This window comes from Odontesthes bonariensis, chromosome 17 (genome assembly GCF_027942865.1).
Source record: "Odontesthes bonariensis isolate fOdoBon6 chromosome 17, fOdoBon6.hap1, whole genome shotgun sequence".
NCBI lineage: Eukaryota > Metazoa > Chordata > Actinopteri > Atheriniformes > Atherinopsidae > Odontesthes > Odontesthes bonariensis.
This window is the reverse complement of record NC_134522.1, coordinates 21,292,178-21,319,028: the sequence shown is the minus strand read 5'-3', so window position 1 is coordinate 21,319,028 and position 26,851 is coordinate 21,292,178. Positions and strand designations below refer to the sequence as shown.

The following is a 26,851-nucleotide window of genomic DNA, read 5'->3' as shown; positions in this document are numbered from 1 at the left end:
CACATACATACACACACACACACACTTTTATTTTTTTCGTTTAAAATATACATCGGAAAGCCCACCATGCAGGAATGCTTAGATACACATGTGGATGTGGAACACACTCAAACTCATGCTTCTGTGTTTGAAGATGAGCTATCTAAGCCCAGCTACCTACCAACCCACACTCAGACACCTTCATTCAAATGAAAATGTCCCTCCAGGGAGAACTAAGCTAAGACAGCTGAAAGTCCTCAAGTCCCTAAAGAGAGTAAGAAAAAATTATTTGAAGTGTGGAGAGAGATGGACGAATTAATGCAGCCTATGTGTTTATCCTCCCAGAAGGGGGCTTGTATGTGTGTGTGTGTGACTGGAGGTGGGGTTGGGGGTATATGTGTGTGTGTGTGTGTGTGTGTGTGTGTGTGTGTGCGTGCGTGTGTGTGTGTGTGTGAGGGGACAAGTGAGGATCTGTTCGTTTAAACTCAGTGGAGGTCTGTAAAGGTGAGGCATTTGATGCTGCGGGTAGTTGGTAAGATGGCGGGTGGTAATAGAGATAGGAGGGTGGTGCCTACAACAGGTGTGAACATCATTTAGCATGTTAAAGTCAGGAATGTCAGGAAACTAACATCGTGTAGATTTTGTTAAAGGACTCAAAAAATCAATGCAGAGACTTGACGCAGCTGGAGAAATCTCTATGCAAATCTATACCTGCTCCCTTTCTAAGTTCCTCCAAGATTCATCTGAGAATTCATTTATGGCACAGATTCGGGGCAAACTACATAAGAAAATTTTTTATTTTCTTCTTTCTTTGACAAATCAGAGTAGCAGATTGGGGGCATGAGAGAAAGCTGTTAATTACGCCCCCAGTCTGTGGAGCTTATTAAAAAACCAAAGAGGGATTCTTACTGTATACATCATTGTCAAATTAATTGTAATAATGTTCATCTGTGGGACATCCCACAGCTGTGTCAGCTGTTTTCTGCAAGCATTCCGTTATTATTTCTCCTGCCCAATTATGGCCAGCCTGCTTGACTTTTAGACAGATTCTCTTACCATTTCAATTCCATTTGAGGCATTTAGCCGGCGCTCTTATCCAGATCGACTTACAGCGAGCACAACAGCAGAATTACTTCAAGAGCGAAGACGTGAGGATAATAATAAGGGGTAACCGGAGCATTAGAGAAGTTGCTGCAAGGAGAGAAAATTAAATAAAGTAAAAGGAGGAGGCAGATGTTCGAGCTGTGATGTAATTTTGAAAACATAAGAAGGTATGAGTCTTCTCGAAGGACCCGAGTTCCAGCCCATAAGATGAAGGAGAAAATATATCTTGAAAAATAACAAAAAACAAAATGTGGCCAATCAAATGTGACAAGCACAAGAGAGGATCCAGGGAAGCAAAAAAGCACACAACTGCCTTGCCGATTGTAAAAAAAACAAACTTGCCTTTAAAGATATTGAAAAACTTGAAAGTCATCTGCTGTGCTGATCCTGTAGGCGCAAGTGTGATGTGTAATACGATAACACAGTAAAATCACCAAACAATAAAGATAGCCCGCGCACAAACTTACAGATTTTTGTGGGAGACCATTTCTGCATGTGGTCAAAGTGTGTAGCAGACCCGGAGGTGCACCACAGAAAAACTGAATCAGTGAGCTCCTCAGGGGGACGGGTAGCATTGTTTGATAATTTCAAAGAGTTAATTAAGAGAATAACCTATGAATAGATTACTTTTAACCTTACCTAAAAGTCTGGTTAGTTAATTAAAACAGAAATAAAAAAAGTTGACCCATGTAGGATTCAAACCTCAGTCTCCTGGGTGCAAATCCAGCTAATTGTTTGTCACAGTGTTGTGTTATTACTCACGTTAGTAATGTTGCAGCACAATGTAAAAAAATAAATAATTCAGCTCAATACCACGGACAACTTGTGGTCAATTCCAAACCACTGTCCACTGGCAATCAGCCTTTTGATCTTGGAACTTGCTCTTTTCTTTGAGCTGCACATGCACACTTTGTTTCTTTTTCAGATTCTATTAAGATGAGACGTTTGGCACTCGTACTCAAAACAAGAGGAAAACATTTTCACTCGAACAAAAGCAAAATCCTACATATAGCATCAGGAATTATGGCAGCGTTTGTAGAACAATGAAATCCCTGCCAGTCATTGCTGCAGCTTAATCCAGCGTGTCTTCAAAAGGAGCTGGCAACAACAGTGTTTATCCCTGTGACACGCCAGATTTAATGTATGCATGTGCTTATGTCTGCAAACTGTTGTGTTGTGATAACAATAGAACTTCAAGTCCATTGTGGCTGTCTGCATGACTTTGTGTCTGTTTGCTGTTGCTCCCGGTCTGAGCCAACTTTGCTGTTGTGGTTATCAGGCACTTATATTTAAACTGCCGTTTTTTTTTTTTTTTTTTTTTTAGGTGAACGTGAGCCGAGTTTTGATCTTTAGAGGCAGGCAAGCAGCATGGATTTTATGATATAACTGTCTGGAAGAGATAAAATGGGGCTGTACAGTCTGTGGAAGTTTACAGGACGCTTGCTAACTTATCTAAAACACAGACACATATTTGTGAGGCATTTTGGGATTTGTTTCTGGGTGCAGGGACCAACTCCAGACAAACCAGCTTGATCTTGCAAGCCATGTCGCTGAGCATCTTTAATACTCAGGTCAACCCACACTCGGGTTGATTTGTTTTCCTTTTTTTTTTTTTTTTTATTTGTGAAGAACTTGTGTCTTTTTCAAGCTTTGTTAAACAGGTTGAGTAAGTAGCCACACATTTTCAACTTGTAAGGACCTCCAATGTGTGAATATGTTTGTGTATATCTTTGAGTGCATGCTCTTATCTTTTTCAGCGCTCAGGTAAGAGCATTATCTGTAAGCCTGAGGTTAGAGAGACTCAAAAAAGGATGAAAGATAAGAACAGATAAAATGAGAGTCAGCGTTGTTCTGAAATGAAATATGAAAACATAGCTTCTCTCACACATCTGCAAATTAGGAGCCTTGAACTGAACCTTTACCTCAACGAAACAAATCCATACTGCTGTTTGACTCAAAGGTCCAAGGATTTTCAGGCCTTCAAACAAAGTGCATGTGCACAAGTACATGTACCAAAAACTCTCACACATGGACAGACACACCTGCAGTTGGTACGGGGAATAAAAGCCCACATGGGCACCCATGCAAGAACACACAGTTACAGTACAAACACACTGAGGTGTGAATACTTCAGCAAAAAATCCTCAGGGATCTCTGGGCAATGTGGAGGAAAAAAAAATACCTACAGGAGTGCACTGACTTAAAACAGGGGGGAGGGGGAACAGCCCCCTCAGTTACTGAGCACATTCCTTATTTAGGCTTCCACGAGATAAGCATCACCACTTTCACACCTCCTAGAGCAAAAAAAAAGAAAAAAAAAAAGATTTCCCTGAGTATAACAGATAACACAGAGGAAACTGAAGCACCTGCAATTTCAAAGCTTATTAAAATCAACATGGAGGAAATATCAAGGAGGTGGGACATGGCAGCATATGTGCTTCCAAGTTTATCAGAAGGTTTGGGTGGTTGGGGGAAGCAAGGGGCCCAAGATGTGAGCTGAGGCTCAGACAAAACCAGGTGTCTCCTTTTGGCCTTCCTCCACAGCCTCAGGCAGGGGACCTCTTTAACTTGCTGCAGCTTGACTTACTCCAAAATCTCCCTGTTCTGTGGCTGCATTTTTAGCTTAGCACTGCAGTCATGACTCGTTTGGATCCAGCAAAGCGCCGATGGGTAGACCGAGGGCATGTTGTCCTCGTATTACACCCAGCTGTATGGACCTCTGCCTGAGCCTCTGAATGGCTGCTTAGCTTTTCTCTCTGTCCAGAAACAAAGCTCATGGTCAGGGCAGCACTCCAAACATCAACACCTCACTGAGCACATTAATATTTCAAGAGCACTGTCATCAGGTGAGTTGGCTGAATGGAGGAAAGATGGCGTGAGAGACTGGAAGAGAGGCAAGGGGATAGAATTATGTTAGAGATGAAAGAAAAATTGATATGTGGTTTAATATCCGTTTCTGTGTAAGATGGTAAAAGGTGATGCTTTGCTTCTGATTGTACATGAGGAAAGAAAGAGAAGAAAGACAGACTGGAGGAAGACAGAAATATTTTCTCAGCAGGGTGCAAGCCATAGATTTCAGACACCTGAAATGAGAAGGGAGAGCATCGTAACCTGAATGTCAAACTAAAATGTCAGCAAATGTGGGCTCGCAAGCACACAGAAAATGCTCTAAATCCAACCCAAGCTATTTGATTTAAACTGCAGTGCAAAATTATATAAGCTAATGCTGGCATCAGTTCATACATAATGGATAAAGATAAACTGTTGAAATGTGTGCAATTTTTTGGGGGGACTTTTTCTCAGTCTAAACAACATCCATGATTGAATAAGGCCAGTCACGGTTGTTTGCATGTTTAATGAAGCAAAACTGAGCCGCCCTCTTTAGCTGACCAGGCTAACTAGGTTGTTTGCACTGCTGTTGTGTAATTGTATGCAAATAGCGTTGTTTAATTTTCTCCTAATTTCCCTCTGTCTCCTGAGAATAAGTGTTATATGAGTGACTTTAATCTTACTCAGGCATGCTGACAGGGAGTGGCGCTAAGCTTGGTGGGGGTAAGAAGAAGTTGGCAATGCTACACACGCAATCAGCCGCGGCACAAGCAGAAATACACACGTCGAGCTGCAGCACACACACAGGCAACTATACTATATTTTAGTGCTTGCACATCCATGAAAGTGTGCCCCACGCTCACGTGTGCACGCAAAAAAAAAACAAACTGTGAAGCAATCAGCCACTTAACGCGGCAAATGACTATGGTTATCTGTGCGTAACAGCCTGTTAGCTCAGAGAAACTGAGTGATAAGCAACAATGCAAACACTATTAGGCTGCCCCACAGGACTGGCCATAGAGAAGGGCTAAATCTCATTTCAAAGTCAACAGTTGATGAAGATAGTGCCACGTATGTCTGATTGTCACAGCCACGTTACATATGCAAATGCATTGACTCAATCCAATTCTGCTCAACATTTCCAACAGAGTGATAGAGAGGAAAAGTACGTAGGCTATGAGACTGTGGTCATCGGGGGAGCGCGATGAAAGAGCAGGCGCAAAGTGCAAGGCACACTTTGAATTAAGTTTGATTAGAGGGAAATGGTTTCTCGCAGCTCACGCTGTTCATACTATAGCTGTGACAGTTTGGAGACTGCTGGCGGTATGAGAGTGTTGAGTCCATTAAACATAAGGACCTTGTTAGTCTCTTGGTGGTGCAGCTGGTTGGGAGAAGGTGGGGGCTTTACAGTAGACTCATAAAGATATCATTGTAGTCATGAACAATTGTGAGAAAAGCCATAAAGGTCTTGACAGGCCACATCCTCTCTTTTCCTTGAGGGGCTGAATTTATGGGAGTGGGGAAAAAAAAGGCTAAAAGAAAATGTGATTCAGTCATTTCGTTCATCTGTGTCAAATCAAGCATAGCAGGGTGGATGCGTTTGTGTAGGTGTGTAAGTAAAAACCTGCCTGTGTGCACACACATCCAGGTTACTTGTCCACGAGTGTGAGAGTGTCTGCCATGGTATTTGTGGGACTGTGTGAAAAATGCGAATGTCTGTGATTTACAAGCCATTTGATGGAATTTTGTTCTCAGCACGGATTCAAATTAATTTGAGTGATCAAGACACAGACCACATCAGCAATCCCCCCCCACCCCCCCCAAGCAACAGCAGAACTGAGAAAACTAGAGTAAGGCTGCGTCTGTGCACACATTTCATGACACACAGAGCAAAGCAGACTGATCACACACTCCAACCAGCCAAGCGCTTTGGGCTTTGTACATTATCCATGAAGAAGTTTTTGCGACACCATTCCACAGTTTAATCAAATGGCGATCCAGCGGGAATAACTAAAACACAGAGTGCATATCAGAGTATGCAAATCCTTCCATGCAAGTCAAAGTAAACGAAGTAATCCAGAGTAGAATGTTCTCTTTCATTATCAGTTAACTTTTGGATTTAATGAGCCTCCGCGGGCCCGTGAATGTCCTGATGTCATCAATAACAATAAGAATGTGCTGTTCTGGACTGGTTAGTCAGGTCTCTAGTCAGCCAGTGTTAGTGCTGAGTGCACTGCTAGCATTGGAGAAGGCTGTCATCTCAGCACGCTGCATCTGCGCCTCTTTTGTCAGGAGCTCCTTTGATCCCCTCAGTAGCAGAGTTACAAGCCCACAGCAAAAATATGCTGAATGGATTCATGTATCATCCTCCCCCAACAAACAGCCTCTGGCCCCCTCACTATTTATGATCATAATAGCTGCCGTTATTTATTAAAGAGAGATCGTTGTCCTTGCTCAATAGACAATGCTGTTTTCTCTGCTGGGGGAGAACAATATTTGTCCTTTTGGTGTGGCCCTGTGTGTGATATGAGGCGGCGTAGTGAATGTGATGGTGATTGATTTGTGTGTTGAACAGCGGAGAGAGGTACAGAGGAAGGCTAATCTGAGTTATGATTGCCACTGTAATCGCATTTTCTCCCCTGACTCATCCATCCACCCTACAGTAGGACATACATGCTGTATTCTGATGATGTGCCCCTGCTCCCTCTTGAACACATTCCACTGGTTTTCCATCACAGAGATTTTCTAGATCATAACTCACACCACCCTTCCCGCGGTCCCAGTTTTATCTTCCACACTCACTGACTTGCTAACCCTCTGGATAGAGGTGGCTTCAAGCACTTGGAGTAATCATGCTATCACATTGGTGGTAAACTTAGCTGTTTTAGGTGTCTTGGCACAGAGGCATGATAGAAAATAGCCTCGTGCTTGGTTGTAATTTTATGAGCGGACATACGGGCCGATGAGACGGCGACATTATTAACAGTTCTCCAAGTACAGATGCAGACTGGCGTGATGTCATTAACAGTCAGCCCACAGGGAGCGGAGCTGCAAACAGAAAAACACTTTGGGGGGGACACATTTATTAATGAAATCCCATTGGTGAAAGCATATCATGCCAGTATTGAGATACCTAAAGCTCTGAGTAGAGCGTGTGCCTCTGAGTATGTGTGATATCTCTATTTCTAAAAGTGAGTGTGCACGTTTCTATGAGTTTGTTTTGTATACTCAATGTGTGTAAATGAAAAGAAATCCCTAATGGAAAAGATCCCTTTGCTCCAGTCTAGTTGAATACTTAAAACTCATACTAGACTTCCCAGGAGTGAAATAATACACCCCGCAAGATGGAAGTAATTTAGGGGCGACGTGTTTGCGCAAGACAGCGTGGTGTGTTTGAATGGATGTGTGCGAGTCCCAGGATGGATGAGATTGTGGTGAGTAAATGACCTGCCTTGATTCAGCCTATCAGCTGAGCTCTCCTCCCAGACTCCCTGATATCCCCTTTCATCCATCTCTATAAGAGAGATGACGGAGGGATGGAGAGGCAGAAGATGAGAGACTGAGGAAATGAATATTCACAGCGGAAAGTGAACAATTTCAAGTGCAAGAATGAGCATAAAGGAGCCAATTAGAGAAGAGGGAAACGCTTGGGAGTAAAAAAAGACAGAGACAGAAAAGTGAACAAAAGGTCTATTAGACTCAAAGCTGAATGTGGGGTGATATGTATGACAAAAGGCACCCTGTTCAGAAGTGCCTCTTTAATGTGACAGGGAATTCCAGTCGAATGAGGGACCATTTGAGATGAGCTGATTTGGGGCAAAGATGAGCATGTTTGTCTGACGTCAGCACATTTCTAGTGCAACATAGTCAAATCTGCGATGTCAAAACTGCAAAAAGCAGCAAGTGGAGACACTGAAATGCGTAAAAAAAAAAGAAAGAAGAAAGAAGAAAAAACTTCAAAATGGAGAACTGACCATTTAGAAGAAAAAAAACAAAGATATACTGAACACCAACCTGAGGGTAAATCAGAGACACCATCTGACATGAAACAATTATTTTAAAATCATACAATTATTTTCAGATGGATGAAAGACTCCACATTAGGGTGTGACCACTGGACAGTCAAACAATTAGCTGTAAATTGGCAAGAATGTTGGTTGAAGATGCCCTGAAAAGCAACTCCCAAACTGAAACATTTACCTTCTTCAAGCAGTGATACAACAAGGCTCCGTTACAGCATATGGTAAAACTGTCTCAACAGATAGTCACTTGATTGTTTTGAGTCTTCCTTTTCATGTAAATATGTGGACACAAGCACAGCATAGGGAAACAGTCCCACAGTATTTTTTGTATGTATGTGTGTGTATACATATTATATACATATATACTCTTGTGACAGTGTCATGTTTTATCCTTAAACACCTGCATCCAAGTACCCTCCTGCTCGGCAAAAGATGAGCAAATAACCACATGGCCTTCCTCACATAGCTTAAATCCTATTGAGACTTGTAGAGTCGCTCAAACCTGAGATTTACAGGGAGGGAAAATCACCAAGTTAAACAGCATTAGGGTGGCTATAGTTGCTGCTTCTGTGAAAAAATGATCTTAACCGAATAAAAAAACTGTCAGACTCCATATGTGGAGAGCTCATGGTAATTATGTCAAAGTTGAAGGGGTGTATTAGTCACTGAATGCTATTGACAGTCCTGAAATGTTATTAGATGATCATTTTCTGTCACTTATTTGTCACACTTCCTCTAAAAATTGAGAGTGAACAAATAAAACACACTTTTCCTTTGTTAAACAATCAAATATCAGGCTCAATCACATTTGGAGTGACAGATTACATTGTGCTTGCTCAATTAAAAAATGAATCACTACAATTTCCCCCATAATTGTGCCTGCAGTGTATAAACATGAGTCACCTGAATACCTTTGTTTAGGAAATTGTTGTTTTTCATGCTAATCAGAAACAAATCTGCTGTCCCTTGTTTACTACAGGGGTTTCGCTGTGAGATTTAGATTTGTTCTGTGTGCCAGCTTTGCTTTTCAGTAAAAAGATGGAGAAAATGCCTCAGAGAAAGTAATTTCAAAAGACACGAGTTCTGTATTCGAAAAGTTGGGACAAGGACATGGATATAAATGCAGATGGAAAGAGATTAAAGCAGCATGGCAGCTCTGAGAACCTCGTTACTGAGATACCACGGAGGGAACTTTTAGGGAAAAGATTGGTTATAGTTCCAAAGTTTGCACTGTTATTTCTGTAACTTTGTTACAACATATCTATTTTTCTATGAAACTTCAAGTGAGCGTGCTTGTAAGAGAACAAGCCATCGCTCACTTTAAAACGAAACCTAAGTATTAACTTGGAAGGATTAACCAAAAGTTTAGTCTAAAGACCATGATTGATGTTTGTCTTGGGCAATTTGGGCATTAATTACTTTGTCCTCTCACATAAATTTAGCAAAACCAGCCAGTTGAAAGCTGGGTGATCGATTTAGCTAAATGAGAATTTTCTTTACCGACTTTCCTACCCTGCCATGTGGGGAATATAAGGCACTTGCCCGCATAAATTTTGAGCATCTGTGCTTGTCATTAGCTCTATCCGCCAATAGAGTGTGAATAAACTGTGCTAATGTTGTTCTAATGAATAACTTTCAAGAGGGGATTACTTGCAGTGGCTGCTGCAGCTAATTCAAGATGGATGTACACATATTATTTTGTCTGCAACAGCTACAACTTAGATAACTAAATTTAAACCTTTATTCACCCACGGATGATTTGCAGCACATGCTGAGCCTGCAGGTTCCTTATGGCTGTGCGCTGATGATGCGCACATTTACACACAGTCACATTCTGAGAGCTGACACATCCCTTTAACCTTGACCAAGGTATAGCTCTCAAGGACACAGTGGACAATTATAAAGGTAAAAAGAAATAAAGTGCGCTTTCACTGTTCACACGCATATATTGTGGGATTCCAGCAAGTGACCTTGACAACCAGCTGTTTGCACTGAAATCCGCTGCAGTATGATTATGTATCCCTCATCCAGTGTTTTTCATCAGAGCCTAAACTACAAAGCATTGCAGCTGTAGAAAACCGGCTAAAAAGTGTCTCTCGGGAGAGGATATTGTATCCCTTTTTCTTCTGTGGACAACAGAAATATTCATATATTATTGCAGGTGGCTTGATTATTCATCCAAACACAGTGGCGAGCACAGAGCCCGTGTCCGTTGAGCTCAGGGACAAGCCTCTGTAGAATATGTTTCATCTGCATACAAAGTGCTTTTCTTTTTTCTTTTTAAACCGTGTGATGTGAAGAAACAAGCGTCATATTCTTGCAATAATAAACAAAAACTAGGGCTAAATGCCCCACTGACAACAGAAATGATCATGAAAAATGATGCAACCAACACATAAATAGTGGCTGCAACTGAAGTGTTCAAAAGGATGACAAGTAGTCGCTCTTCTCACTTATAGAATCCATTAAATAAAAACATTTTTCATGGATAAAGTGGTATACTTAATATTATCTGGGGAGATGATCCAGATTAAAAAAACATGAGTAATATTATGAGAACAATGCACTTAAGATTGCCCCTAAGCCCTTTTCTTTGTGAATGTGCCATTAGTCATTTTGATGACTCAGCCTGCATACATGGATCTAATTGTTTGCCGCAATCTCTTCCTTCAGACGTGACCTTTAAGGAACCTTCAAGTAGCACATGCACGGGTTTGTTTACAAGACAAAAATGTACAGCTGTTTCATTTCTTTTCACAAGACCTGCAGCGACCACGCTCTCATGAGTTTATCTGCTCCAGTGTGAGAGCACTTCATATGTTTTGGTCCCTGCAGTTACGACACGTTATTGCATCCAATAAACTTTGATTCATTCGTGAGAACTAATGGACATATCGTGGACAGGCTTAATTAATCCACTGGAGAGCTTCAGGTTCATTTTGAAGCAGATGTACATTGCACATGGCAGATAGGCTTGTCCTCAAAAGAGAAATTCCAAAGCAAGGGGGTTGAATATGTTTCATCTGCATACAAAGTCCAAGACTGGTTAAAAGACTGACACAAAACTTAAATTCTGTTAATTTCCAATTATGGAATTATGGAAATCATTATTTCCTGCCAATGATTAGCTTTCTGCCACTTTGGTGTGGTAATTCAGCCCAGTCTCTAAGAATATACACTTGCATTTTACATTGCCAGAGTTAAAAAACACTAGATATGCCTGAGACACAAATTAACCTAACATGCATGTTTTTGGACACCATTGCAGAAAACCATTGCTTAAGGTGAGGACATAAAACACACAGTTAGGATACGGGCAAAAATGCTTTGCATGTTGACACCATGTGATGCATTTGGTAAATATTAAATACTAACATACACCATTGTCTCGTTTGTCTTTGTGTGGCCCTGTGATGGACTGGCGGCCTGTCCAGGGTGTACCCTGCATCTCGCCCGATGACCGCTGGCATAGGCTCCAGCCCCCCCGTGACCCGACCGACGGATTAAACGGGTATAGAAAATGGATGGCTGGATGGTTTGCAAGTGAAACCAGAAAAGAGGGAAAAAGAAACACTTGTGAATGATAATGAAGGTAAAACGAGGAATCAAACACGTCTGTGGAGATGATGCGAGTAATTTGGCAGTGCAGGGAATTTGATAATTGTGCATGTTTGTGGTTTCAAGAAAACTAAAATGCCATATTCATTTTTATGACGGCTGGGTTCGTTCATTTAGAAAGCACAGATACCAGGCTAGGTTTAGAAATGTTAGCCATTAAATTATTTGAATGGTTAACAATTTATATTACCAATTAACCAAGATAACAATATATAACCAGTTAACAATTTATATAATTTTAAATATCAAAACTCCATAAACTTAGACAGATTTATCTGCTTTCAAGCATACTCCTGGATTCTTTGCGGACAGGACACTACTTTGAATATAATTGTCCCCGGTACAGAATCATACCGAGGCTGTACAATGATTTTGCATGTGACATGAGGACAAGCCCGGGGTTAATGGAGTAGCTAGCAACTTAGGTTTGTTGGAGAGCCAAAAACTAGACAGGAGGTTGCTTGAATATACACGCAATTACTTTATTCATTTTTGCATAAACAAGACATTAGAGTCATGGTAGCCCAGAGCTTGTTGAGCTACCTCTCCTGAGCTTTAGGCTGGGAGCTTGGATGATTTATATGAAATTAAATGAAAAAATACTTTATTTATCCCAAAAGGAAATGATATAATCTTAGATAGATAAATATCTTAGATCTGGAGATCCCTCTCAATAGCTTGCTCAGTGTTGAACAAACAGCTCCCAGTTAGGATGCCCGCAGCTTTAAGGAGCCCGGCTGAGTGACATCTCAGCAAGGTCTCAACAGAGCAAGTCCGGACTGAGACACGGGAATTTTCAGCCAAGTGCTCAGAAGAGCTAGCTTTCAAGCTGAGAACTTGTGAGGTCGCTTAGCAAATGCTGCAACAAGCCAGGACCTCCAAGCTGACTGCTAGATCATGAACTGGTGCGCCAGCTGAATTAGTGGCTAAATGAGCCAGGACAGGGAACAGGGAAGGCACCTGGCGGGTAGAGATGATGGCGAGACTGAGTTATTTTGTGCAATTTTATTTTGCAAAGTTGAATGAATTTGCTCTCTAGCGCCTCGCGTTTTCAAATGTGCGTTGCAACTTCTTGAACTACGGCAGGCGGTATGTGTCAAGATTCAAGAAGCTGTGTAGATTCAGACTCAAGGTCCATACAAACAAAAAGACATCAAGACACACAGTACAAAGGATTACATAACACACATACAATAACACTATGAATACAGATGACAGATAACATGTCAGATAACATAAGTTGACATAGCCTTTGGTGTGCAAACAATGCAATTAGTCATATTCCGGGAGTTACCGGAAGTGACGTCGACGCAGCGGTAGCGTTAGCAGCATTGTGTAGTTGTTGTCTGGAAAGTGTTCTTTTAAATAAACTCCCGGTAAACTTACAAACTTTCTATGCCTCGTTTTGTGAGTTAAGAGCCTATGTGTCCTACGGCAGAAGTTTGGTAACAATCAATGCATTATTAGTGGGATAATTTACGAGATAAAATCTATTTACCATTAGCGCCAGTAATAAGCCATTCGGCGGACGTGACGTCAAAATGACGTCATTTCTGCTTTCAGGCCTGGCGTCGGGGAAAACGCGATTCGAAGTGCTTTATGTCCCTCTCGGCACTTCGTCGTTTTTCATAGACCGGAAGGACATGGCAGCCTCCATAGAGCTTGCCTGCTCTATGTAGATACAGACAAGTTATTCTTCACTCAGGAGGATAATTGAGATTTTTGACAGAGATCATTTTACACCAATGAGGACTAACTTATGAATGAATATGTTGATTTGAGCTAATAAATGACTTAATTTATTACATGGTGTCCCTTTAAGCCAAGGATTTTCAGAAACAAACGCAAATGAATCAGTTCTGCAAAACCAGAATATTTCGACAAAATGTAAATGCATTCTGATTTTACAGGGTAGTTTAAGCTGCGTTTACTTCTTAAGGTGTTCAAAATTATTTGCTTTAAATTCAGGGGCGCTAATAAGTGTGATCCGTACTGTATGTACAAATGTAATCACTGTTGCATTGTTAGCCATTTGGTCTCTACCCTGTGGGCTACGGGAAAATTGAGTCACTAATCTGTCTTTCTGTTACTTCAGTTTCAATATTAATTGCACTGTCAAATAAATGGGCCAAATCTCTGCACTAGGCTCTAATCACTAATCTACCATCAGTATTTCTAGCCAGGGGGTATAATTGGAGCGGTTCACACTTGTGGAAAATAACGTATCATTAACAAAGGCGCAAGGGTGGCCAACTGTGCAAAACAACTGTTGTCAGATCAGAGAAAAGTAAAAGGATTACGCTGCAACGTCTGTGGTACTGGGAAATGAATGTATATTTATTATGTAAGACTGTGTTAAACCTATGCGTGAACAAATGTGGTTGTATGGGTGTATGACAAAACCCTGTTTTTTAATGGTTGCATGAGTGTTTCACAGAAATTCACAGCATTAATTAGTGCAGATAGTTGTCCATGTGAATAAGCTAAAAGGCGATCCAGAAACAAAGTCAGCCAGAGATAAAAAAAACAAAACAAAACAAGACCTGCCTTGAAACCAGAAACTTAGCCATGTCTTAGTCTCATGCCAAACTGAACGATAAATATGCTCCTCAACGCTAAAGAGCAGGAAGGAAATAAAAAAAAAGGGAAGGAAATAATCTTCCTGTAAATGCCAGCTCAGATTTTAACAGTCTACAAAGTCACCTCTAATTTAGATTCATAAAAAAGATTGCATGCGTCAGATATTCCAAAGTAGAGGTACTTTAAGGAGTCAAACTTAATTTCCTTAGTTGGCAAACACCTCCACACTGTGTGATCTTTCAATTAAAGTGTGGAGCTGTGAGTCTGTTTGATTTGTGTGTGCATGAGTGCAGGTCATCAAAGTTATCGTGGTCTACAGTGATATTTGACCCTATTGTGTTGCAACTGAATGGAAAGCAGTATTTACTGATGTGAGAATATCCCCCTTTCCCTCTGCGGCTGCAATTTTCACTCTCAATTATCATGGGGAGCTGCATTCTGAGTCCTGAGTGATGCTGATTGAAACATGTAAAGGGCATCAAAGAGCAAAGAGAGATGACGAGACAGTCCACACACACACGTGCTCACAAAAGACGCACACACTGGGCTAAATCGTCACCTCTTTGTGTGTACATCTGTCAGCTCGTGTACTCGCCCCCGTGTGTCCCCTTCCGCTGAGTATTCTTGAGAAGGAGCACGTAATTTACTAAATATCACAGATAATCGTGTCTAGATTAACGATCTCATTTTGATTAATGCATAATGTTTAATTAACTCAACTTTAGGTTGTCAGAGTTTCCCCTGCATAGCAAATAGGCTTCTTGCTCAATGTCAGGTGCACCACTGATACGAAAGGACGCTGGTGAGGAAGTGGGAAAGATAAATTCTGCGTTAATCTTCTGGGATGATATTTATGGGCTGCTGGAGGCAATAAATAATTAACATCATCCAAACAAAATGAGGAATAACAAAATAATAAAACAGGATATAGCCAGATGCTTTTACAGTGTATGTACGGTTTGGGACACTCACATTTTGCATTTGTGTTCTGAAAGTAAAGACATAATGTTTATAATATGTTACATGTGGAATAAAAGTGTGCACACCGAGTGTGTATCCACATACCAAAGCAGGGGAGATTATGCCAACACTGCGTATACTACGTATGAGGATGTGTGAGCGCATATTATGTCGGCGATTATACGCTTCTCTTTCTATCTCAGACATTTCTTTGAAGCTTAGGTTGGCGTACTAAACAAAGTAACCATGAAATCTACACCCAACCCAATGGCCTAACAACCTCCACATCCAAATGAAGCATTTAAATAGTTCTGGGCACTGACTTTGAGCCTCCCTAGAAATAATTCATCAATATAAAATATCTGCTTTTCAATATGTAGTGCGTTTCTTAGCCAGGATATGAAAGCCTACAGGGTCTAAGAATTTTCCCCTCCTGTCGCTCAGCTCCTCCTTCTCGGGCTTTCTTCTCCCAGCTGACATACCCTGTGCCAGTCTGATAACGTGATTTCACGCAAAAGTGAAATCCTCCTCATGTCTTGATGTGTGCGTCTCTCACATCAATCCCCATCCTCATCCCAAAAGCAACCCTTCCTCCTCCTTCACCCCCCCCCCCCCCACCAATGCAATACCCCACCTGACATTTGTAGGGAGTCTTCAAAGGGAAGAGATGCTTTGTGGCACCGGCAGGTCAGACAGTGTTTGTGTGTGTGGGTGTGTGAAAGAGAGAAAAAAGGGGAAGAAGGAATCAATATCTTTGGCAGGTGCGTCTCCATATATTAAAAAGACTTAGAGCAAAAAAGAGGTGGCAGGGAGGAGAGAGGAGGGAGTGTCTTTGGCAGGTATACATGTCTCAGAGGTAAATGGGAGCTCTGAAGGGTAGTGTCGCATTTGGGAGTATGTTTAATATCAGATTAAGCATCTGACAGATAAGGAGAGAAAGAGTTTAAGTGAGAGCAATAATGTGTGTGTGAGTGTGTGTGGAAAAGTAAGAGACAGGGAGAGAATGAATTTTTGAAAGATAGCCAAGAGATAAAATGACATTTACGCATCAGAACTTCACACGTCTTCCATTCTTGAACATCAGGCAGCCTGTCCTTTCCTTGGGACCAATCTGTCACCTCAGCTGGGGCCCTGTGCTTGGTGAAAAACGTGCAGATGAAAACGGTGCACTGCACTCTTAAGAAAAAAGAGAGCTCTTCTTTACAGAAAGAATTATTTTGGCAGTGCAGAAAGTCCTCACAGAAAAGGTTATTCATCTATTTGTTTTTCTCAAAATGTTGTAATGTTTTCCCAAAGTAATATCAACTGACTATGAGCTAGGTTTGATGTGTTCACCCTACTTCACGTTTTGGCACTTTCGCACCACCTCCAAGCTCAGCTCCGCTTTAAAAGCACTTTATACTCTAGTCTCAACACTTTTTTCCGACTGCGGCAATCCAATCCAAGCCTTCCTCCCCTGACCTTTACACGCACTTTAGCAAGGAAGCATGAACAAATCCCTCCCTACAGGAGTTTTGTGGGACGTTGGGCTGGTATGGCATCCTTTTAAAACGTGTAAAGTGTTCTGAATGAGATACAAGAACTCTAGAGTCTGGACACCTGGTCCCTTTTCTGTTTTGACACAAAACATGGGTGACTACAAGGATAATGACCCACTATTTTCTGCTTAGGAGTTAAGGTGACCTACTTGCCTGTTACTCACACATACTGGGTGCATGAGACCTCACAAATGGAAGGAAGTTTGACAGAAGAACAAAGACTAACTGCTATTGAAAGCATACTCAAAAATCCCTCTGCTGGCCAATCTGCTGCTATTTCGATTGGATCAAGGCTATATTAAGGTCTTTTCACCTGGACCCTCTGTATGCAGGTAAATTATTTATTGTCACAAAAATCTTTGCAGTTGGGTCTCTATCAAGCAAGAATGCAATGATGGAATGAGTTGCAGTGTAGTTAAAGTGCTAAGTTTTCAACAACATAATGGAAAGGATCTCTTGAGGGTTTGACATTTGCATTTAGGTTTCGCTCTTTGGTCTCGGTTGTGTCTTCCCCTTTCCAGGTCATGTTATGTGATGTTTACATAAGGGAAAGTCGCATTGAATCTCATCAAACCGAGCCATTTATCTCTCTTACCCTCAGATATCGTTCCTGTCAGGCGTTCCCCATTCTATCATTTTTTTCCTTTTATCTCATAATTTAATTCTATTGCTTACCCTTTACATTTTTCTGCGGTTCCACAGACAACAATCAAATAAAAAGTATCCAAAAAAGTTGGATTCAATTTTGTAACTTCAACGGATCTACTACAGTGTTTTCAAAGATCGTTTGAAACAGAATTGTTTACCTCACTCGCAGGGAGCAATATGGAGCTGCAGTTTTTGATAGAGGCTTTATTCAGCTACAGAGGACCAAGCAGCAGTAAAGTTAAACAAGGTGCCATGAAAGAGCTGCAATGCCTTCATAAATAAAAGGTTACACTTTGATTAAGAACAGGTTTTTCTTTACACGAAACAAAAACAAAAATCTATTAATTACGATATGATGAGGCCCGGAAGCACCACGAGAAGTTTGACTGCAGTCTAACACTTTGGCATTTGATGATTATGTTTCTACTGTCCTAATTTGGCTGGCAATAGCAGACTTCTTCTTTTAAGGAAATATTGTTACCAACTTTATTATTTGAAAGGTAAAACTGAAGAGACACACAGCCATAACAGACGTCGTAGCCTGAAAGTTAATGATAAAGTGACAACATACACAGACTGCATATCCACTGTAAAAATCAATAATGGAAAAAAATGGTATGTGTTGACTAGCTGATGTTTTTATGTCAACTCCATTTTAGCCCGATTATGGCAACATTTTACTAATATGATAATGCATTCAAGTATTTGTAAGGTGACAAAATACAAAACTTGACAACATCATGGTCATTTATATGGCACAATATAAAATAACTGCGATGATTATGTTATCTCACAAGCAATAATCCGTTTTTGGAGGTGATCTAGAATATTCTAATAGAGGATTTAAATGAAATAAACATCCCCTATTTATTTGAGCCAGAGAAGAAAGAGGAAGAGCTCTTAAAGAGAGGAGATGAAGAAAGAGAAAAGAGAGGGGCAGAGAAGAGTGAAAAAACAAGAATGCCGGGGCTCCTGTGGGTGTTGTGGCCCAATGCCCTCACATGGAGAATGCTGATGTTTTAGTATATTGTAAGTCATGACTCAGGTAATATTTTAGACATCTTACTGATCGATTGCTTGTTTTTGGCACTATCCTGCCATGTTGGTTAGGTAATGTGCAGCCTTTCTCTGCTCTTGAAGATGGATTTTCCTCAGTAAAAGATACTCTGGTAGGAGATCGTCTTCTCCTGTTTGGCTGGGAATAGGGATCAAAATTGTCAATGATGATCTGCATGGTACCCTTGGAGCTGACGGAATTGTTTCCGCTCATATGTAGCCCAAATAGCTACGACTTGTGAAAGCTGCACTTTAAATGGGACTTTCGTATTTTGTTGGAATAAAAAATAAATAAATGCAAACTAGTGTTTGTTGTCTGTCTTTCAGAAAACACTAAGCTATGCTTTTTGTTCTCAGTAAAGTTAATACGCCCTTTCTTGGGCAATGAATTGCCTTCTCGGAACAAGTCGACAGCTATGAGATATCAGAGAAGGGTTTTCCTGTCAAAAAGACTTCTTGAATAAATCCATGATTCACAATCCTCTATAATTAAGTTGGAGAGCCAAGGAAAAGATGTGTTTCAGCATAGAAACAACAAAACAGGAGGCTGTTGGAGATGGAACTGAAATATAAGAAAAATCCAGAAAAGATGCTAGTAAATATGAATATGGATCAGACTAAAAGGTCTTTTGAGCCCATCAATATTTTATAGAAAATAGGGTCTTGTTTGAGAAATCCCAGAATATTTATTTCATATTCATACTTAATATCAACTATATATTTATATTTTCTCCTCTGAACCAACATGGCTGGACACCTGATTGGCTGACACAAATTCATGGTCTCCCCTGCAATGTGGCTGTTGGTATGACATTCTCATGAGTGAATTACCCAGAAAATCAACGAATCAAGTCAGTCATCAGCTAGAAGCAGAAAGTCAGTTTAGATTAGTTCAAGTTTGCAGCTCCACTTCTAAGTTTGCAGGTTTACATATCAGGACATCATAAAAAGGCATGTGGCTCATATCAGGTCTTAAAATTATACAAATATATATAATATTGCACTGTGTCATTATCTATTTGCCACAAATGAAGCTGAAATGTTGAAACAATCCAGCCTAACCTTACCACTTCTAGTAGAATTAAGAGGGGGAGTATCTGCAAGCTGTTGCTAACCAGTCAACTTTATCAACTGATCTTGTACAAGTGTGAGCACCTCGATAAAAGCAGAAGTTTTGGCAGTTTTCTGTTTCGGACCATTCGGGTTATACAAGTAAAGGTTAGATTAAATAAAGCAGAAAAGGAAATATGCTAAATGAGCTATCAAATGTTAAAGTTCATGGCAGCACAGTTTTAATAGTGGAAACAATATATGGTTTGTTTGGAAGGATTGCAGGAGGAGAAAAGTCAAAGTCAGCTTTATTGTCAATTCTGCAATATATACTCAGAGATATTCGGAATTGAAATTTCATGACTCTCGGTCTCCCTAACAACACAGTACAAATAAAACCGTAAACACTGAATAAAAAAAGAGTCTTAATATAAGAAAATATAAATAAAAAAGAAATATTAAAAGAAGTATAAGGAGAAAAAGTATAAAATATCAAATATATTCTAAAATGTGCAAAAACAGTAAATAAACTATAAGTATAAAATATAAGTACAAATAACAGACAGTGGATGCAGTAATGAGGTAGTGGCGGTTGCAGAATGCTGTGCAGTGTAAACAATTGAGCAGTATGTAACAACAGCTTATAACTGGTTAAAGTGCATGATGCATAGACAGTCCTTGGAGTGTGGGGGTGAGGGGTGTTTGAGTGTTCAGTGTTAGAGTCTGTTGGGGGGGGTTCAAGGCAGGAGGCAAGGCTTAGCTTTGCAAAGTTAATTCTAAACAAATGAAAAGACTTGTGGACAAACTAAACCAAAAGTGAAGAAGTTTGTCCATTATATCTGGTGCAGAACATAAGCACAAACATCTTATAACCAACTGTCAAGCACGGTGGTGGAAGGGTGAAGATTTGGCTTAATTTTGCAGCCACAGTAAAATGTGAAGCCATCTCTCCAATTGCTAAAGCTTCGCTGAAATGAGTCATGCAACTGGTGAACAAACACAGCAGCAAATGTAAAACAGAATGGATGAAAAAGAAAAGAATCAAAAAGCTACAATGAACCAGTCAAAGTCCAGACCTCCACCTGACTGAAATGTTGTGGCAGGACCATATGCAGATGCTTCCAATGTTGTAAAACAGAGATGGCCAAATTTCCTCCAGAACGTTGTGAGAGACTGATAACTTTAGACAGAAAACAATAACTTGAAGTTACAGCTACTAAAGGTGGTTCAACAAGCTATTCATACCTACAGTTTTATAGCTGAAAGAGGGTTTACTTTTTCTTACCACATAACTATTTATGGTACATAATTGCCTAGTGGTGAAACATTTCCTGAAGTAACTACGGAAATTACAGACCATGGAATGTAGAAGGAAAGGGTGATGTTTATTATTCACGTTGAAACAGAACTGCAGATAACAAAATCATTTAGCAATCACGAGAGAATTTCAGCCGAAGTGAACGTCTGGCAGACGGGTTGTTACGAGCCAGAGAGAAGGTGGCAGCTGGCTAAAAATAGCCCTGCAGCAGGGTCTCATAAATGGGAAGGAGAAACAGTAAAGAGGAACGAAACAAAAAACACACACATCCAAGTGGGTGATTTCATTTCCCTACCTGTCATTGTGCGGCTAAATAACTCTGGTCAGGGTATTACAGGCTCTGGGCTCGGTGGCTCTGAACAGCAATCCCATACAGGTGGGAAATGAGTAGGAGAAAAATAGAGGGAAAGAAAGCGATAAGAGGGAGAGTAAGAGCGCAAGACATAAAGCAAAAATGGAGAGTAGAGGAGATGGATAGGCTGAGAAATGGGGGTTGGAGAGGGGAGATGAGGTGAAGAAAAAGAGGAAGAGAAATAAATAAGGAAACAGAGTGGTACAGGAGAGAGATGGTGAAACAGAGAGCGGGGAAGGTTTTAATAAGAGAGTGAAGGATGCAAATGGGATAAAGCATCAGAGGGCCTGAAGGAACAGGAGTCTGTCCTGACATTGTATGCGTTCTTGGATGGGCATCCACAGAAAACACACACCTGTCTGTACATAGTGCATCCCAATGAAGTAGACTCTGACAAATGGAATTCCAAACACGTATAACCTGTACCTGTGCAGGAACAAACACAAAGTCAACAGTTTACCTCCTGAAGCCAGACTTCTACGGGCACGGTGACTTCCTTAATGAGTAAACAGCTATCTTTCCTTCACACATGCACAGAAAAGTTTGAGCAACTATCCATTTCAGTACATTTAGTTCCTCAAACCTCAAATTGTATCTTCATTGGGTTTGATGGGTTGTACAGATGCCACCACTCACACAGTGTGTGACAAGTCCCAAAACAACAGCAAACTGCCTGGCATGTCGAATGCTGTGACATCAATTTTAGCACGTGTTGCTGTTCATGAGGTACAGAATAGTAACCAGGAATTCCAGAAATGAAAACAGAGAAACAAAAAAAAAGATATAGCGCTACTCTTTTTATGATTCTATTGTGTACTATACTGCACAGTGCTTGACTGACAAACTGCATTGGTCTCCTACAACCAGATAGATACAGTGTGCATGAGAGTGGAATAAACAATCGGGTAGAAGGGACAGAGAGATAATAGCAAAGACAATAGAATTTTTGAGTTATTTTTTTGTAACTGTGCCAAAGCAGAGCAGAGACAGGACACAGTTTGCTACTAAATGACTGTCATTAAAAACTGGGCAAACGGTGGCCAGTGCAGGTATTATATTTAAAGTCATCCCAGCCTTTCAGCCAGAATAAGAGTGCATGATCTGAGTGTATTTAGGCTTCAAGGACACTTGATTGAAGACATAAAAATGAAAGATGACTTGTTGGAACGGAGTCACTGCGGAATCTCTCCCTTAAGTTCTCTTCCTCATTCTTCTCTTCTTCCCCACTCGCACTCTCTCCTCTGCAGACGCTTTATCCTGCCAAAACAGTGCCATCGTCCCTAACCCTCAGAGGTGGAGGCAGGGATAATTGAAAAAGTTCTAACACTGGGAGTTAAGTAAAACAGATAAGAGGAGAAGCTGCATGGAGGGAAAAATGTTAGCAGCACAACATATATAAAGGATCAATGTGTTTGTCTGGGGAGGATGTTTGCAGGGAGGCAGCGGGGAAAATGCAGGAAGACAGAATCTTTCTGCCCTGAGTGGAGACCAGAGAGAAAGGAAGAGTGTAAGCAAAAAATCGAGAGTTTGTGTGCGGTAACTGGGAAGGGGAAGGAGAGAAAGAGAATGAAAGCTTTATCTTATCTACTTAAGCCATCGCAACTGTCCACAGGCTCAGAGCATAATACCCAACTATGCAAATACATCCACACCTCTGCTGTCCAGCTGATGTGGGAGTCCTAACAACAGCTTAACAAAGTGTGTTTTTGTGCAGTCTTGTGTGCTAATGCACCTCTCAGGTCTGTATGTACTTGCGTGAATGTGTGTACAGGAAAACTGCTGTGCCAGGAAAGACGCCACCACCCCCTTCTGCTTCTCTCCTCATCCTGCAGCCATACATCCACGCCTTACTCCCCTTCACCCCTCATTCCACCTTCCTGCCTCCATGCCTCCCTTCCTGCTGACATCCCTCTGTGCTTCTTTTCCCTTACACCTCTAATCCCTCTAACCCTCCGTTCCTCCACCGAGAACTTCCCTCCTCTTCCTTTTGTCTTTGCCTTTCTCATGAGCACCTCAAATGGCTTCAGATCAATCAAAGGCACTCAGCAGAGTTTGTTAGCTAGCCACTGTGGTGGGAGAATAAAGCTGTGCACCCAGGGGTCTGCTGCCCTCATAATTAGATAGCTGGAGGAATGAATGCTTTCCAGCGCAGGACCTCCTGCACCCCTCTCCGTTGACAATCTACCTCCAGGCGATTTCTGCCACCGCGAAACCAATCACTTAGGCTTGTGCAGTCCCAGGCATGCTATAGAGAGAAAAGCAGCAAATAATATTAAGTTTTGGAAACTGTCCACTGTTAATAAATGGAGATGCTGCAGATGCTAATTTGAAAGCAGGGTTAAACCAGTGGCTGGATGGAGAGTGAAGGCAGGTATGCTGATGAAATCAGAAGTCGATGGGATGAACAGATCCAGGTCTTGGAGCTGTCAATCACAAAGTGATTTACGTAAAGCAGGAAAATAAGTTGCATGTGCCGCGATCAATATCTCATCATTTAAGTAGCAGCGAGAAATTACAACTGACCCGCACTCCTTATACTGTATGACCCACAGCATGTACAGCCCCTACAAATGCATTTTGTTCATTTATGCAGCAGCTCGGGTCCAACAGACTTTGGTCAAACCTGCCACCATTACTCACCTGGATAATATAATGTGAATATTTCTGGCTCCTTTACTGAAATTTATTGATAGATTTTAAACAAGTTAGAAAAAAGTGAGAGGTGCAGTATAAAGCTCCACTGTCAGCAGTGGATCAAATATCTCTGTGAAATGTGTTGCTGATGTTGATAAACCCACAACGTCAATTGTCTCTGAAATATCCTTCAGCGCTACAGCTTCTTATTCCCTTTTAATACAACACTTTCCTTGTATGGTTTCTTTTTTTTTTTTTTGCTATAAAATTCTGGTATGCTACTTGACAGGCAGCCAAAAAGAAGATGAGATTGTGTGTAAAATGTGAGTGGAAACTGACTGCAATAATTTAGATATCATTTCATGCCTATAGAAAGACAAATTATCAAACATTCCCTCTCCTTTATGTAAGCGCATGAGAACTGAGGAGACCAATTACTGAAGTTTTGAAAGTGAAATGTTTCATCATTCTTGTTCAACTGTTCAACAATCCAGGCTGCCTTTATTGTTCAGTGCTGTCCCACATACACTGGATAATTTGCCCATTACCTTTTAGGGATATTTTGAAATGTAGAAGATTCTGTGCAATTTCATGGTTGAGAGATTGTGTTTTTAAATGTTGAACTATTTGTTTTGCACAGGGTGTACATATATGATATATTGTAATAAAAATCTGATTTCACAGGGACTTTAGCATTACTCCCCTGCTGATGTACTGTCCAATCTTATTCAAACAGAAAATACTGTGTCACACACGTACCATGGCTCTCTTTGTCACTGTCATGGGTACGAATGAAGTCTTGAGGAACTTCAACATAAAAGTGACCTGTGTCTGAATGACTACATGCCGTTGCTTTAACAGATTGATGAAGCGATTACTGTTACAAATCCTGCGCCTGAAAAAGCCCTAAACATAGGAAAAGTGTGAATATTGGCCGTCCATTGCTCAAGAAGCCCACAGCAGCTCCAGATAAAGGCTTACGGGTTAGAGTGTCTGCAAGGTGTGTGAATATGCAGCTGATTCTTAACAGGATTGGTAATATGACAAGCGTGCTTTCCTTTTTAACTTGTTCCTATCTCACTATAAAGAAATAATCAAAAAAGATTTTCAAATGCAAAATCCAAATGCTCACCTTCAAATCTAAGATGGACTAATTCTTCTTTTAAGAACTGAGTGGAATAGAAAAGAACCCCACCTTTTTACCACAACCTCGACAACTAAATCTGTTGGAAAGATAATTGAATAAAAGTTGAGACACAAAGTATACTGTAAGACAATGTTGACAAAGAAACACAAGCACACATACAGCACTGTGATAAAAGACAGGCATAGCATCATCACTGTTGGGAGAGCCCACCGATGAATTATTTTCTTTTAACTGCGCTGCAGTGCCATTTTGAATATTAACACTGTTAAACAAAGAGTTGTATCGACAGCAGCTGGAATGTCCAAAACAATTGCTTTGCTGAGTCAGGGGCTTTGCTTTTTTTCCTCTGCCAAGAAAGCAAACAAGCAAACAAATTTTCACATCATGATTAAAAAAAAAACGTGTGCAAATGAGACTGCATGAGAGGAAGGGCCAAATCTGCCTGATGACTCACATGTGAAATCAAACTGAATGTTATGTTTGAGCATTATGTCTTTTTTTCTTTGCCAACATCTGAGTAATGCGATGCGAGCAATGCATTAACATTATGCTACGTAATCTTGACTCAACGATGTAGTTTCATGATGATAGTCTGGCAACTTCAAGCCTGCGACTGATTTATATTGGGATCTATTAGTAGCAGTTGATATTCAAGTATTGTGGCCCCTTTGGACATAACAAGAACAGTGGTGGTGAATTTTATTCCCTTGTGGGAAACATTTCTCAATGAATGGAGCAATTTGTTAAAGGCTAATTTTCCTTTTTTTTTTTTCCCAAGCTCCAAGCTCTGGACAATTAAAAAAAAAAAAAAGAAACACTTTAAGCCACAGTGTTGACTGCCTAATGTAGACAAATGGGTGACAAAAGGCAAAGTGCGCCTCCACAAAACCACCCGGGTGTAACTAGGTGCATTAGTCTCAAATGTGTCTTACATCAAACGAGGAAGTTAATTTCTAAAAAAAAAAGATAATGATCATGTCCTCTGTGGCAGCTCAGTCAAATTGAGATATTGCTTCTCAAGTCCAATTTTATACCCAACAAATCTCACTCAGCTGTCATCACCAGTGAGTGAGCTGACTGAGAAAGATATCTCCATCCAAGTATTTTGCCCAGCCTCCCTGCTCAAAAAAGGTCTTTCTACCAAGCAGTTCCACCTGCATGCCTCAGTGCCAGCTTTCTCTTGTGTCATATCTGGAGAAAAAAAAAAAAAAAATGAAATAAACACCCTGCCACGGGCAAAAACCCATGTCGGTCCACTCTACTGCTCATAACCAGAGAGAGAGAAAAAATAAAATACAAGCAATGTAACAAACTATGTACCCAGAAAAAAAAAGATGTATGTCCACTCCCGTTTTCTCAATTAAAAAATGTTCACCACTGTTTCTGTTTTTTGTTGGCCTGGGGTATCAGAACTTACTGACTCTGCTTACTGTTTCCTGCTGCAAAAGGCATATCACAACTCAAAAGCACCATTTTTTTTCCCTCATCCAATACTGTATCATCAAAATACCTAAATGTATTTGCTCACAGCCAACACTGGCAGACTAAAAGGATTTATTTTTTCTTCTGTACAGTTTGTCATGTGATCTGAATGTGTCTTTCTTCTTTCCAAATGGTCCAGATCCCAAAAAGTGCTATAAATAGTTATCGTTTCATGTCATTCTTCATTACTTCCTTTAATAAAAACTGTGTTAATAGAGGTTAAGAACAAGATATATAAATGCTACTGACCTGAATTAGAGTGAAATATTACCCGGCTCTCTTGCACGACTTGGCATTAGATAAGTGTGACACGGAAGCTGCTTTAGCGATATCCGGAGGATCGCATGTCCTCTGTTGTGAAGGGCAATGAGGATGGAAAATTGATCACAGCCTTTATCTCTTCCCCCTATCACACTTTTATACCCTTTATTTTCCCCGTCTCTTCTTCTCTGTTTGTCACGTCCACCTGTCAGCTCTCATTCGTAGTCTTTCCTGTCTCATTCCCCCTCAGTTTGTTTCAACATTCTCCCCAGC

General features: G+C 40.7%; 1 protein-coding gene across 2 annotated transcripts in view; it reads right to left on the bottom strand.

The window, feature by feature from the left end:
- grin3ba (glutamate receptor, ionotropic, N-methyl-D-aspartate 3Ba) overlaps nt 1–26,851 on the bottom strand; it is an 81,528-nt gene that overhangs the window by 42,813 nt on the left and 11,864 nt on the right. The gene's annotated exons all lie outside the window — the stretch shown is intronic.